Raw genomic sequence first — 13,477 nt, 5'->3', positions numbered from 1 at the left:
TTTGCTGATAACCCCAATATAATTGTAAATTATTCATGGATATATTTTCTCCATATTGTATAAATTAAATGTTGACAAAAGGAAATCTCCCAGCTGTGGGGAGGGAGGAGGAGGAGTTGAGAGGGCATGACACACACACACACAAAGAAAAGAAAAGAAAAAGAAAAAAAAAGGACTTTTCAAAGAGCAAAAACCAAAGCATCTGAATCTTTATTACATGCAACTAAATATTGACTGTAACTCCCAGCATCTGAAGGATTCCAAATGCAGGTCAGGAACAAAGGTTTTTAATTCAGCACTGATCTCCCCAACCCCCTGCTGGACAACTTCTGTAACTATAGATAGAAAAATTGTTCTGATAGCCAGCTGGCTACTAACACATTGCAAGGAACTCACTTCTATTCTTCTGCCTTGTGTAAGGCTGTTTCCAAAGGAAGCAACAGCATTCTATGGGATGCACGGAGTTCTTTGGATCACAAGCTGCTCCAAGACAAATTGTACATTTGAGGCCTTCAAGCTGCCTGGAGACTTAAAGAAGCCATACTTGTAAGATGCAGTGTCAATTAATATTATTTTCCCCTTTAATTTATTAGACATCACAAACTCCAGAGTTCAAAGCTTGTTCAAGCCTTTCAACTTGAAATGTTAAGAGCTTTACAAAGCAAACATGTTTTCATCCTAAAAGAACGACATTTGAAAAACTATCTTCAAGGCTAATAGTAGATTTAGATGTTTGCTTATATTTCTAGGCCAAGCAGCATATCACACTTTTTTTTTCATAGAACAATGCTAGTGCAAGTGCTTTTTTCTCCTCCCACTAAAAAGAATTGCAGATAAAAACTTTACTGTAAAACAAGCAAAAACTTGAAGTGACTGAAACTATGACACTGGGAAAAAATAAATCTGTAATTGCCAATTATCTTACATTAGAAAGTGTTATTTGCTACTACTTCTAATTACTACAAGTAAACTTATTCATCTATTTCAAATAGCTGCGTTACAACACAGTAGTGTAATATCTCACTAATTAAGGCACTGCAAATAAGGGAGACAGGCAATTAGGGTATTGCAAATAGTATGATGAGTGCAAAAATACCTGTTTCTGGATGTATTAATACAGTTTATGCTGAGTCGCCATCTCCTAGTCTTCTGTCCGCAGGTGGGTGTCACCTATCAAATTAAAGGGGGAAAAGCTGCTAATTGTGGAAAGGAGATCATTAAGAAGGGAAGGAAAAGACAGGTTGTAAAAAACAACAGGGAGAGAGAGACAGAGTCTGGAGGCAGTGTGGGACCATCACTCTTTCAGCAGGACTGTTTTAAAAAGCCAGTGGCAGGCTGCTTCTACACACATGTATCGATGATGCTCTGTTACCACAGAAAGAACAGGAATACTTGTGGCACCTAGAGACTAACACATTTATTTGAACATAAGCTTTTATGGGCTACAGCCCACTTCATCAGATGCATAGAATGGAACATATAGTAAGGAGATATATATACATGTACAGAGAACATGAAAAGGTGGGAGTTGCCCTACCAACTCTAAGAGGCTAATTAATTAAGATGAGCAATTGCATAGGGCAATGAGCAATCGCAATAGGGCAACTCCCACCTTTTCATGTTCCCTATATGTATATATATATCTTATTACTATATGTTCCATTCTATGCATCCGATGAAGTGGGCTGTAGCCCTCGAAAGCTTATGCTCAAATAAATTTGTTAGTCTCTAAGGTGCCACAAGTACTCCTGTTCTTTTTGCAGATACAGACTAACACGGCTGCTACTCTGAAACCTGTGACCACAGAGTAAATCCCGAGAAAGGCTGTTATTTCAGTCACAGTGATGACCCATTGCCCAATGACTGTCCTTGCTGCATTTGGGGAGAGGAATGTGGAGAAGAAGATAAGGGATTAAACCTATGGCTGTGGAAATAACCAGCGCCTGTAGGAGGACATAAAACAGGGGGAAAAAATCTAAATTCTTTTTTTTTTTTTTTACTAACTCTAATGATATCCTAATCTGATGAACACAGCAAGAACAGAAGAAGAAAGAAATCCCGTTCCTATGGAGCCAAGAAAGCAGATGGAACTAGAATGAAAAATGTCATTACTCTGCCCCTGTTTTTAAAAGAAGTCCATCCACTGTCAGAATATCTTCAGAAAAGGGGCCTTTAGTTGCAGACCCTTAGGTAGGTGGAGCAATTGTAATGTATCTTTTTACTCTTCTTCCAAAGGAAGAGCAGATGGGGTGAAATCCTGAACTTAATGAACTTATTAGAAGTTTTGCCATTGACTGCAATGGGTCCAAGATTTTGCATCTGGTGTTTAAAAGTAAGAGCTATATTTCCAAAATTGTCATTTAGATTTTCATGCATACAAAAGTGCTGTCTCAAAAGGGCAGAATGGGCACTTTGAAAATGTGTCCCAAGGTGGTTCTCTTATTTACTCTACGTCAGGTAGGGGAAAAAAAAGTTACCAGGAAGAAATATAGGTATGAAACTTGCCAAAGCATAAGCAAAGCACTCAAATTAAAATATGGTTATGGAAAGAAAAATGACCATGTAGAGATAGCAGTTTCCTGTGATGTCATGGATGGAGAGTGGGAATTCCACTTCATAGAGGATTTTGAGATTTCAAAATTTATTTTTGATCAGTTAGGAATGAAGTCTGAAAATTTTAAAATTCTCAAAGAGCAAATTTTAAATAAAAAAATGGAAAAATATTTCAGATTCACTGAAATGCTTCATTTTGGTTTCAACATTTTAAAATTTTATATTATATTAAATATATTATTTATATATTGCATTATATTATATATATAGAGAGAGAGAGAGAGAGAGATTCTATTAAATACGATAGACTACAACTTAAGAAAAATTTGAAATAGAAGTAATTTTGAACAGAAAAATAAAAAAAATGGGGGGGGATTTCAAATTTGCTCTTTGAGAATTTTAAAATGTTCAGGTTTTGTTTCTAACTGAATAAAAACAAATATAAACACTTTGTAAAATCATGGTTCCTCAAAATTTAATCTTTTTTCTTGGAAATAAAATTTTGGTGAAATCAACACAATTTCACAAAATGTTTAGATGTCAATGGATATGCATTTTCCAATGAAAGAATGTTCCGTCAAATTTTTTTTTTATTAGCTCTAGCGATACCCACTGAATTAGCTGGGGGAAAAAATTGTGCCACTGCAGACTCTCAGAGCCAGTAGAGCAGGGATCAGCAACCTCTGGCACGCAATCCATCAGGGAAATCCACTGGTGAGCATCCGCAGGTTCGACCGATCGCAGCTCCCACTGGTCGCGGTTCACCGTTCCAGGCCAATGGGGGCTGTGGGAAGCAGCACGGGCCGAGGGATATGACACAGAAACAGCTCAAAATCCCAAGTGGGCAGCCAAAATGAAGGAAAAAAAACAAAATAAAACCTTAGAATTCAGCACTGAGTAAATTTGATAGGGACCTCACTGATAAAGTCATCTTCATGAAGTCATCTTCACAGACTCACATTTCAGAACACATTTGTACTTTAAGAGGAAAACAATTTACATGAGAAACAAAGAAATTCCTTCTGTGGTGTACAGGAGAAGGAAAAGGACAGCACTACAGGCATGAAATTAAAATTAAAGATCAGTTCAATCTAGAAAGAATGTTTTTAAACATCTACTGTTTGAAGCATTTAAGTAAAAAAGGATAAATAAAGAATTCATTGAAAGCCGATAATATCAATGATTGTTGAGAGAGATGGAATTCATCAACCTCAACCACCATCATCTCTAAACCATGGGAGTTTATCACCTACAATCAGAAGAAAAGGAAGATTTAAAGTTAATGGCCAGAGTTTGATTTATTTGGGGCAGGAGCGGAGGCCTAACACTTTTCTTGACTTTTGCCATTAAGTTTATGAGTTGGGTGGTGGAAGAGAAAATTGTTCTCCATTCATTGAGTTTAAAGCCCTGGCAAAACTGTCAGATTGATATCAGTTTGAGAGTCAGAGGGAATAAAAAAAGTCCATGACATCCTCAAACTCTAAAGTGTATCATCTTTTATCACATTCCCAAACCATCATCATCAGATTAAATTTCCTGAAAGAGAAGAATTCTGAACTAAAGTCTTGCTATGTATACAACAGAATCAAGTAAAGATATTATAAGGAAGGCTTCCAGTTTTCCACCAAGGAAAAGCAATCACTCCACCACAGACTCACAATACTATTAAACTGGTGAGTTTTGTCAATGGTCCAAGATAAACTGTATATTAAAAGCTGTTTCCAATTTTTCCCATCACTTTTATTTTATCAGTATACTGCTATTTCAGAAAATAAAATATTACTGTCATAGTCTGAGAGAGATCGTTCCGATATGTAACTAAATTGGATCCAAAACCCAAGTCTAGAGGAGGCCGAATGATCTTTTGGTCTAGGGGGTTTGAACGCTGCTGAGGCTACTGCTTGTTAACTGGTATATGGATGGTTTAGTGCTCAGGTTTTGGCTTTTCACCACTTTGAAAAAAGTGTTTGTTTGTTTGTTTGTTTAAAGCACTCAGTCAGTTTTCACCATAGCCAAGAAGCATTTATTTATTTTTTGGCCAGGACAGCTTTGTGCTTAGTAAGAAACCTCTCCTTGTCTGTGACAAATTGAGGTTGGAACTGAAGGTCAAAGGATAAACTCTACTTGCTGTGATATGTTTTCACAGGTTGAATCTTATCCAAGCTCACCATAGGGGAGAATCGGGAAAAAAGAGAGAGCAAGAGCTAATGGACATCCATCTCTGGAGACATAGGCACAAAAAAACCCACAGGAAAACATCTCAGCTGATCAGTGAAATCAAATAATTGAACTTTGCTTTTTTGCCCACCCTCCTTTTTTTGTGTCTTGGAAACAAACAAACAAAAAAGATGGGTGAATCTCAGAATGTTTGATGAGTAAACTCAGTTCGGAGAAATAGATCAGATCCATCTTCTTAGCAAAAGATATTCTGAATTTGCCCAAGATCTTTCAATCTGTAAATCTCCAAAGAACAGGTTTTCTCGGGAGACTTTCAGCTTTCAGATAGGCCAGAAGCAAGATAACAAAAGTCTCCTTCATAAGGTTGCCCTGTGTTTACATCCAGTCCTGCAGGCAGTGCAAAGAAGAAATGTAAAGAATTTGGTGGCTTTGTGTCACAGAGGTCATGCAAATATTTGCTTTTGTTTCAGTGTAGGGGGGTTTGCACCTTCTGAGTTAGTTGCAAGCTTTTCCTTTGAGAAAATGTTAGTGTGAACTCTGAACCACAAGCCTTTGTGCAGCTCTGCTTTTCACTTCCTGCTTTTGGGCCAGGTCTTGAAGGAGGAAAACAGAATTTGCAGGAATAAGGCTCTCTTTGCATTTCACCCATCATTCCTGAGATCTGGCCATGTTGGAGAAATGGGTTGGATACGTCAAATCAACTAAAAAACTCAAAGCAAAACTTAAGAAAAAAAATGTCTTCTAATTCCATGCTGAAATGACAAGAACCCTACGTTTCATTATGCAGCAAGAAAGCATCCACACTGGAGCTGGAAAGTACAATATCTGGTTAGAGGAGATATACTTGTGCCAACTCGATGAGCATTAGCATGCTAAAAACAGAAGGGTGGCCACAGCAGTCCGAGCAATGGGAGGGGCTAGGGTGTTGGATGGGATAAAAACATTCCCTCTTAAGTTCTTAACTTGGAGTAGTAGCTCAAGTTAAAGCCCAAAGAAGAGGCTGGGTTTGAACTTGGCACTACTGCAATACAAACAAATAAATAATAGTAAGATAATTTATCCAGTAATTTCACTTCTGTTTGCAAATTATCTGGGTACAGGTTATAAATTCCACAACTGTGTTTGCTATTTGCAGTTGTTCAATAAATAGCTTAAGTCAATTCATTTTAGCTTATGGTTTGTTCACGAGCCTATCACTGAGACGATTCATTATTCATGCTATATGATTTGTCATCTAAATTACTTCGCATTCTGTTCTCTGAATAGATGAAATATAAAGAGCTTTATAAACAGAATCAGCCCTCTTTTCAGTTATCAGATTAATTGTGAACATTTGCAATTGTTCAAATCTATCATTCATATAAAAAACAACTTTTCAAAATGCTGGTGAATTACACCGCTGGTGCCAGCACAATCATTTTCACTAGAAGTAGTGACACTTTCTTTTCTTGGAAACATACTTGAAAATAATTTTTACTAACTTATATATTTTTAAACAAGCGAATGAAAGGTTTTGCAAATAATATGACATGGAATGGGCATGAAGTTGGTCACAACAATATTTGCAACTACTTTTTAGCCATGTTTGTATAACTGATACCAACATAAAACTTCAAAATGGTTCACTCAAAACCAGATCTAGTTCACTCACAGACCAAACAGGGACTGGATAATTCAATAGGTATATGATGGCTCTGACTGTGCAATCTGATCTGCATGGGTAGACCCTTTCATGTGTGCATAGTCTCACTAAATTCAGTGGGGTTCTGGCATGTGCCCCCATGGAGCAGCTTGTGGGACTGGGGCACCAGGTTGGTTCTGGGATTCAAAATATCAATTTTATTTAACTCTAGCACTAAGGCATGTGAAAGTTTTGGGGCGGAGGGTGAAATTGCAAGTTTGGGTCAAGTTGTACAGATAGCTCAGCTTTGTATTCTGTTCAGAATTACACACATATTTCTCCTTTGTTGAAGAATACAGATGGGGAGTGATTTGTTGCTAATGTAAAAAAGATAGGAAGACAGGGCAGAGAAGATCATCAAAACTCCTTTAAAGGGGAGGGAAATTCAAGGGAGAGGGGAAAAAAAACAACATAACACCCAAATTTCCAAATTACAAGTTTTCTTTCAGTCTCGTCTAACCCGAGAACTGCTCAGCTCACAAAACAGCAGGAAGTAATCAAATAGTCACTGGTCCTGGGAATAGCAATGCCCCTGAAATAATGAGAAGAGGTTGCTCAGCTGTAGCATCTCCCTCAGACTTGCATTTTACAGAGGTATTTACAGCAGCGGTTGCATCTGAGGCCTCCAGCCTAACTGCACGGCTCAGTAGGGATAGAATTAAAAAAAAAAAAAAAAAAGGGAAATATAAAACATGGCACTTGGTTGGGGTGCCGAAGCTGCCTGGTATTTAAATACCATCAAAAGCATCCAGAGCTAAAAAAATTTTTGCGAGTTTTTTAAAAATAAAAAATAAACATATAAAAATCAATTCTTTTCTGAAGTAACAAAACAAGACAATGAACCACCAGGGGAGAGAATGCAATCAATCCCTCCTTGCAAGGTGGTTTATTGGAATCACCTCGGGTGCAGGAGAAGGACAAGTGACCACAGTTTTATACTTCCTTCTTTATTTAGTTTTATAAAGAGCAGCTTGGACTGAGCTCAAAGTGGGCTGATAAAGCATCCCAGCGTTTTATTGCATTGAGGGAGCCCCTGCCAGGCATTTCAAAAGTGCTGCTCGTGCTTCTGTTTGGGGGCTGCTGTGTAAGTGCAGTGATGATTGGCGCTCTGCCCACTCTGCCTGGACTCAGGGAAGTAAGTAGAATGCTAGGAGCATGGGGGAGTTCAGAGAGAGAAAGGGAAAGGTTACCTTGTTCAGAGTCAGCTGCCAGGAAGGAGAAAAAGAAAAGAGGCAGAGCCTTCCAGTAGCCAGAGGGTGAGAATAGAACATCCCTTTCCCCCCACTCCCAGCAATCACAGAGAGAGTGAGAATGGTGAACAGTTTTTGCTGGGAATAGGGACCAGCAATACTGATTGGGTGAGGATCACCTTTTCTCCCCTGTGTCAATCCTGGCTGGTAGGAAGGCAAGAAATGTGCACATATTGGTCTTCATTATGGGCCACGGACTCAATTTGCCATGCTTCTCCAGCTGTGACAATGGCTGCTGTATTGAGATTCCATCTCACAAAGGCATTAAAAAGTACTGCTGGGTTTGGCACTCTCTCCTCTCTTTTCTTCCTCTTGTTTCTATTTAAGTATCTCTTGCAGATGCTCATTCACACTCTGTAATGTCTGTTAACAAGTATTTGCAAACAACAAGTAGTGGGAAGAGAGAAGAAGGAAAAAGGGTATAAAGGATAGATTGAAATGTGGGGAAAGGAGATAAGGCACTTGATTTTCCATTGCATGCAGTCATGGTTCCTTGATTCTCAGCCACCTGTACCTGTTGTAATCTGAAGCAGAGGTGGCTTTATTTATGCGGCTAGTGTAAGTAATATACAACAGTAGGAAATTGGGCAGTCCACCAAACCCCCCCTCACTGCCCTGCCCCTGACACACACCTCGCCTCTTATGCTGGGCAGCAGAGTTCTAGCATAGAGGGCAAAATATCAGCCCTTTACACTGGTGGAAATTCCTCCTATGTAGAGAGAATATTCTAGTAGAAAGATCCAACCCTATTTTAAGGTCACCCTGTGCTGCAGAAGAGGAGGACTTCAGAATCTGGCCCAAGATCTTCCACATTTTAAAAAATACCCCAGCTGCCCCTGCACCAGATAGCCACTTTCAAGCTGTTCCCATAGTTATTTTCAAACATTAAGACAGACTGTGCCCAGCATTGCAAAGGTGCAGCAGGAGGCTGGAGGGAAAAAGTTCAAGGAGCCTTTACCCACCCTTATGTCCCTGTGCAGGGGCTGAGCACAACTGCAGTCCTTGCTCTGAGGACCCACAAGGACTAGGTGAGTCTAGCACCAAAAGCAGCACTAGCCAGAGTAGTCTCCATATGGGGTGACCGAGGGATTGCGGTGCCAGCAGAGCTGGCCTCCTATATTGGAAATCATGCTACACCCTCTAAAACAGTGGCTACACTCTACAAAGCTCCATGAGGCACAATGTCTGCCAGTGCTCCTGCAGGAACATGACACCTCCACATTGCCTTCAAAGCAGGCATGGGTCTTCAAGTCACGACAGAGCCCTTAAGTGGGAATTCTTACTGTTCTTGATTTTTAAAAATATTTTGCTTGCCTGAATATGGGTGATGCAACAGGAATAGCCAGTCATTTTGCTTCTTTGAACTTTTTTTCCTCCAGGAACTATGAGGCTAACCACTAATGTACATAGTTTAAGAGTTACAAATGAACTCTAAGAAATGTCAGATGCCCTAAAGGAATTTTGATTGAAATTTCATATTGTGGTCAGGAAACTAACTACAAAAGAATAGTGTGGGTTGTTGTTTTTTTTAGAACAAACAGTTAAGGAAATTACAATACATTTGCATTCCTTTCTGGTTAATATAAATCAAAATGGGGAAAAGTGCAATGGAGGCCAGTGTGGTCAAGTAACAATGCAAAGGTTAGTGTATGAGTAATAAGCAGGAGGCTTTTAAAACTGATCCAGAACAACAAAACAGAAACAAATTAAAAAGATAATTAGAGGAGAAAACAAGCTCTAAAAGTCAAATTGATGAGGCTATTTCAGCCTTGGCCATTCAGGGAAATTTCCATTGAATAGAAGGTCACTGTAATTGGTTATGAAAATTGTATTTTCTCCACTTCTCTTCCATTCGATAGTGTAAAAACAATAGCAGACTTTAAGTCCCTTTACAGAAATACAGGGCTCCTCTGCTGAACCTTTGCTCTAGCTCAGGTGAGAAGACTCTGCACTGAAGTTCAATCTAATGACTGACTGCAGAAGTCATGCTGTCAGGTGGGGCCAGTTAGACCAGCTAGGCTATAAAGAAGGGAGAGTGGTGAGTATCTCTTTTGAACCAGAAAAAGAAAAAAAAAAAAAAAAGACAAGCTAGGTGAGAAGAGGGAAACCATTATTAACAGACAACCCTAAGATGAGCTTTTGTTTTACAATTCCTAATAAAGCCCAGCCCCAGGAAGGGGGTGAGTTTGACAATAACTCAGGTTCTCTTGTGCTTAGTTGAGGGAAGGGCAGGGAATCTACCAACTAACAGAGTGCTAGAGAGATACTAGTTAGTCCTCCATGTTAAGAAAAGAAAGTGACCCTGCAAGGGTTCAGTTACTTCTAAGGCTTCCTGTCCATCTTTCAGCAGCCAGGGGTTCACTTTTTCTTCCTTGCAACCTCCCAGAACTCCCTAGGCTGACTGCTATCCTTCTTGCTCTGCTGATAGGCCTATCGATTTCCTGTGCTTTATGCAGTGCCGTAGTAGATGGCAGCAACCCCCCAGCTCCCTCTTTCCCACAACTCTGTCTCCATTTCTTTTCCAAGCTGTGACCCTTTATGCAGTTTCTCTATTATCCCCTTTTTTGAAGAATGCATTGCTGAATTTAGAGTTCCGATAGCCCCCTTTTGGGGATCTGGCAGCCAGTGTATCCACATTTTACACACTCTAATGTTAAGAGCTGATATGAAGAATGGCACAACACAAAGTTAGTTGTACTGGTCCTACAAAACCCAGAAACTATGCCAAGTATTTCTGAGCACTATCTACTGGCACCTTATCTGTTAATTAACCATACATACATAGACAGAGTTTTCTCACAACATCTCTCTTCCTATAATAGAAACTGAGTAATTTCAATTAACTATACACTCTTTGAAATTACTTTCAACTGCTCTACAACTTTACTGCTCTTCCATTTCATGTAGTGTTATCCAAAATCTCATCCGTAGGAAAGGTCTGTGGTGCTAGATATTTTAATGTCATTTTTACCAGTTCCTAAGGGTTGATAAAAGGTGAACTCTGGCTGCCCTATCTAGATTTCAGGGGGCGCTTTACTGCCTTTGACATAGTAATATTTGGCTTGCTGCTGTTTATTTTTTTTCTTTTTCCATTAACTAATTGTTTGTGTATATATAGATATAAAGTGACCTTGTAACATCCATGCCTGTGCTTTAAAGATCATTGAGCATTGCCAAGTGTGCATATTAATTGAATACAGAATAGGCTAGAGCTCAGACAAGAGACTGAAGAAATGTTCCAAGTCTCATTAGAGGATAGCAGAAGTATGGTGTCTGTAGGAAGGAATTATCTGTAGATCAGATGGAGAGGGTTGTTATAGGTTGGAAGGAAAGACCGGATTCTTGGAGCTCAGTGGACAAAGAGGGATGTAGCAATATTGATAGTTGAGGAGACTGAAGAAGATGATCAAAGACACTTGATCTGAGCTTTATCCAAACCTTAAAAAAAAATCTGTGGTTCAAGAAAGGCCAAAGGTACTGGATTAATTTTATGTTCTGAACTAGTTTACCCATTTTTAATTGTTGGTGTCACCAGAAACCTTTATTCTGTACAAGGAAATTGTTCCTTCATTAAATAAATATAATTAATTAGGTCTCTTTTATAATACTATATTGAGTTTTAGGTTTGTTATCTTACACTATGGGGTAACTAGGGTCAATCCAGACTTTTAGAATATTATGAGAAAATGGGTAACAAAACCCAAATTTATTCTCAAAATAGAAGATTCTGAGATGACCTGAAAAAAGGGTAGTCAAGAGTTATAAGGGTGCTAAACGAAAAAATGTGTAACAAAATATTCACAATAGCCAAGAATTCAAACATTAGAGCCCACAATTTAAATGCAGAAAAGTATAGCGCACAAGGAGTTCAGAAGAGAAGAATTTCACTCAGAGCAGTTGCTAAGTAAGGCCACCAAAGCAAATAGCACAAATGAGTTTCAGAGATAGCTAGGTGTGTTTGAGCAGAGAGGGAATCAAAGGATACAGTTACTAAGTAGGAAAATGGGAGTGAGATAAACTTTAAGGGAATAGGCTTAATGGGTCAGTGTCCTTTCCCACTATAGCAGTGCCTTGTATCCTTATTTCATAATTTTTTATTAAAAAAGGAGGCTTGAGAAATAGTTGGAGAAAAGAACAAAGACTGTAATTAAAATTAAAATGTACTGCAAATATTTGAAATTGTGTGCTTTGTGTTTTGGTTTGGGGTTTTCACTAGAGAGATTCTAGATGTTGTTACAGGCATTTTATCAAAGACAGAGGTTTAAAGAACAGACCAAGAGAAAGAAAGATTCTTTGCTGGGGCAAGCAACTCTTGCATATGATCCAAGAAAGTTTTGCAGGAAAAAAACAAAATAAAAAGATTTGAGGGAAGAAAGCTGCATAAAAAGGAAAACAAAAGCAATAGTATAAAGGAATTAATCAAGGCAATACAAACCATAGACTGAAGTATCTGTCTGAAAGCAGTTTTGTACAACCCAGCTATCTACCTGGATATAAACTAAGCACAGGTTGCAATGTTAGATATATTACATCAATATATAATTTTTAATATGCAGCCCAATGGAAACTAATTTGCATATTATAATTACCTTTCCAACTGTCTTTTCAGAGATAAAAACACAGCCATTAACAAAACTTTAATGTATCAGTTTCTGTACTAAATACATTTGTTTTATGATATTGCTTAACAATCTTTTTGAGAATGTGGCAAAAAATGCTTCATTAAACACAAAGAACTGGAAACATTTCAAGTTTTTAAATATTAGTGTTAAAGAATATTTTGTAGCAAAAACCAATTTAATGATTAGCTTTCAAAAATGAAGGACAGGTTTGTTTAATAGTTTCTGACTTCATGCTTTCTTATATTGTTTAAATTAGTATAAATAATAATGTTTAGCACTTATCTGCAAAGTGCTTTGCATACAATTTATTAATTAAACTTCAGAACACCTTGGCGTGAGATAGCTCAGTAAGTTGTTGCTCTTATTAGACTTGCCAGTTTTCAGATGGAGGAATGGAGGTGAGGAAATTGTGACTGGCAAGATTACGGAGGAGTCATTACTACAGCTGGGATTAGATCCTGGTCCCCAGTTCTGTATTCAAACCACTTGATCATTTAGAATTTGTGACCTCTCAAACTCTAGAGATATGGGACAAGGATATAAGAGAAGGCATGAAAGAGTGATAGTACTACGGGGTTTTGAAGTGATTTGAGGTTAACATCTGCACCATGACTAGCCTTTTCTGTATCTCAAAATCATGATTCAGTATTTACAATAAAAATAATGCTGATGTAAAAAGCTCAGAGTGATATGTACAATACCACTATATTTCTTAGAAGTAGTAAATTTGATTCTAAAATGACATACAGCTGTGCTAATGAGAGATGTGTGCCTTTGTCACTTTCAGTTTTGATTACTGTAATAAACTCTATATGGGTACCCTCCAAGTCTTCAGAAACTTCAGCTGATGCAAAGTACAGACCCCAATTGCTGAGCAGTTTTTCACATGTGGAACATATTTAGCCAGTTCTCTTTTGTCTTCAAATTCATTTCTATCTGGAATTTAGGACAGGTGGTTTGGGTTTGTAAAGCCCTCTGTCTTAGAGATGTCTCTCTTATTGGTGCTGCAACCAGTCAGTTGAGATCAGCTAGAATGCTCAAGCTAACAGTCCCTAGATTTTTTTGGCTGAGGACAGAGCAATCTCTATGGAGGACCCCAACCATGGAGTTCTCTTTCACTCTTGGTCCAATAGCACCTAAACTTGTGGACCATCAGCCTATGTTGCTAGGTCTAACTAGGCTTTTTAAAAGGC

At 38.4% G+C, this 13,477-nt stretch overlaps 1 long non-coding RNA gene across 1 annotated transcript; it reads right to left on the bottom strand.

Annotated features, from left to right (window-relative positions):
- Positions 1 to 319: 319 nt before the first annotated feature.
- LOC120397213 lies at positions 320 to 12,154 on the bottom strand. Its single transcript, XR_005593722.1, has 3 exons — positions 12,098 to 12,154; positions 1,097 to 1,170; positions 320 to 528 (listed from the first exon to the last, which is right to left on the bottom strand). It is a non-coding gene; the product is annotated as an uncharacterized LOC120397213 (long non-coding RNA).
- Positions 12,155 to 13,477: the final 1,323 nt, after the last annotated feature.

The sequence above is a fragment of the Mauremys reevesii genome, linkage group 2, assembly GCF_016161935.1.
Source record: "Mauremys reevesii isolate NIE-2019 linkage group 2, ASM1616193v1, whole genome shotgun sequence".
Taxonomy (NCBI): Eukaryota; Metazoa; Chordata; order Testudines; family Geoemydidae; genus Mauremys; species Mauremys reevesii.
This window is presented reverse-complemented; position numbering and strand designations above follow the sequence as displayed.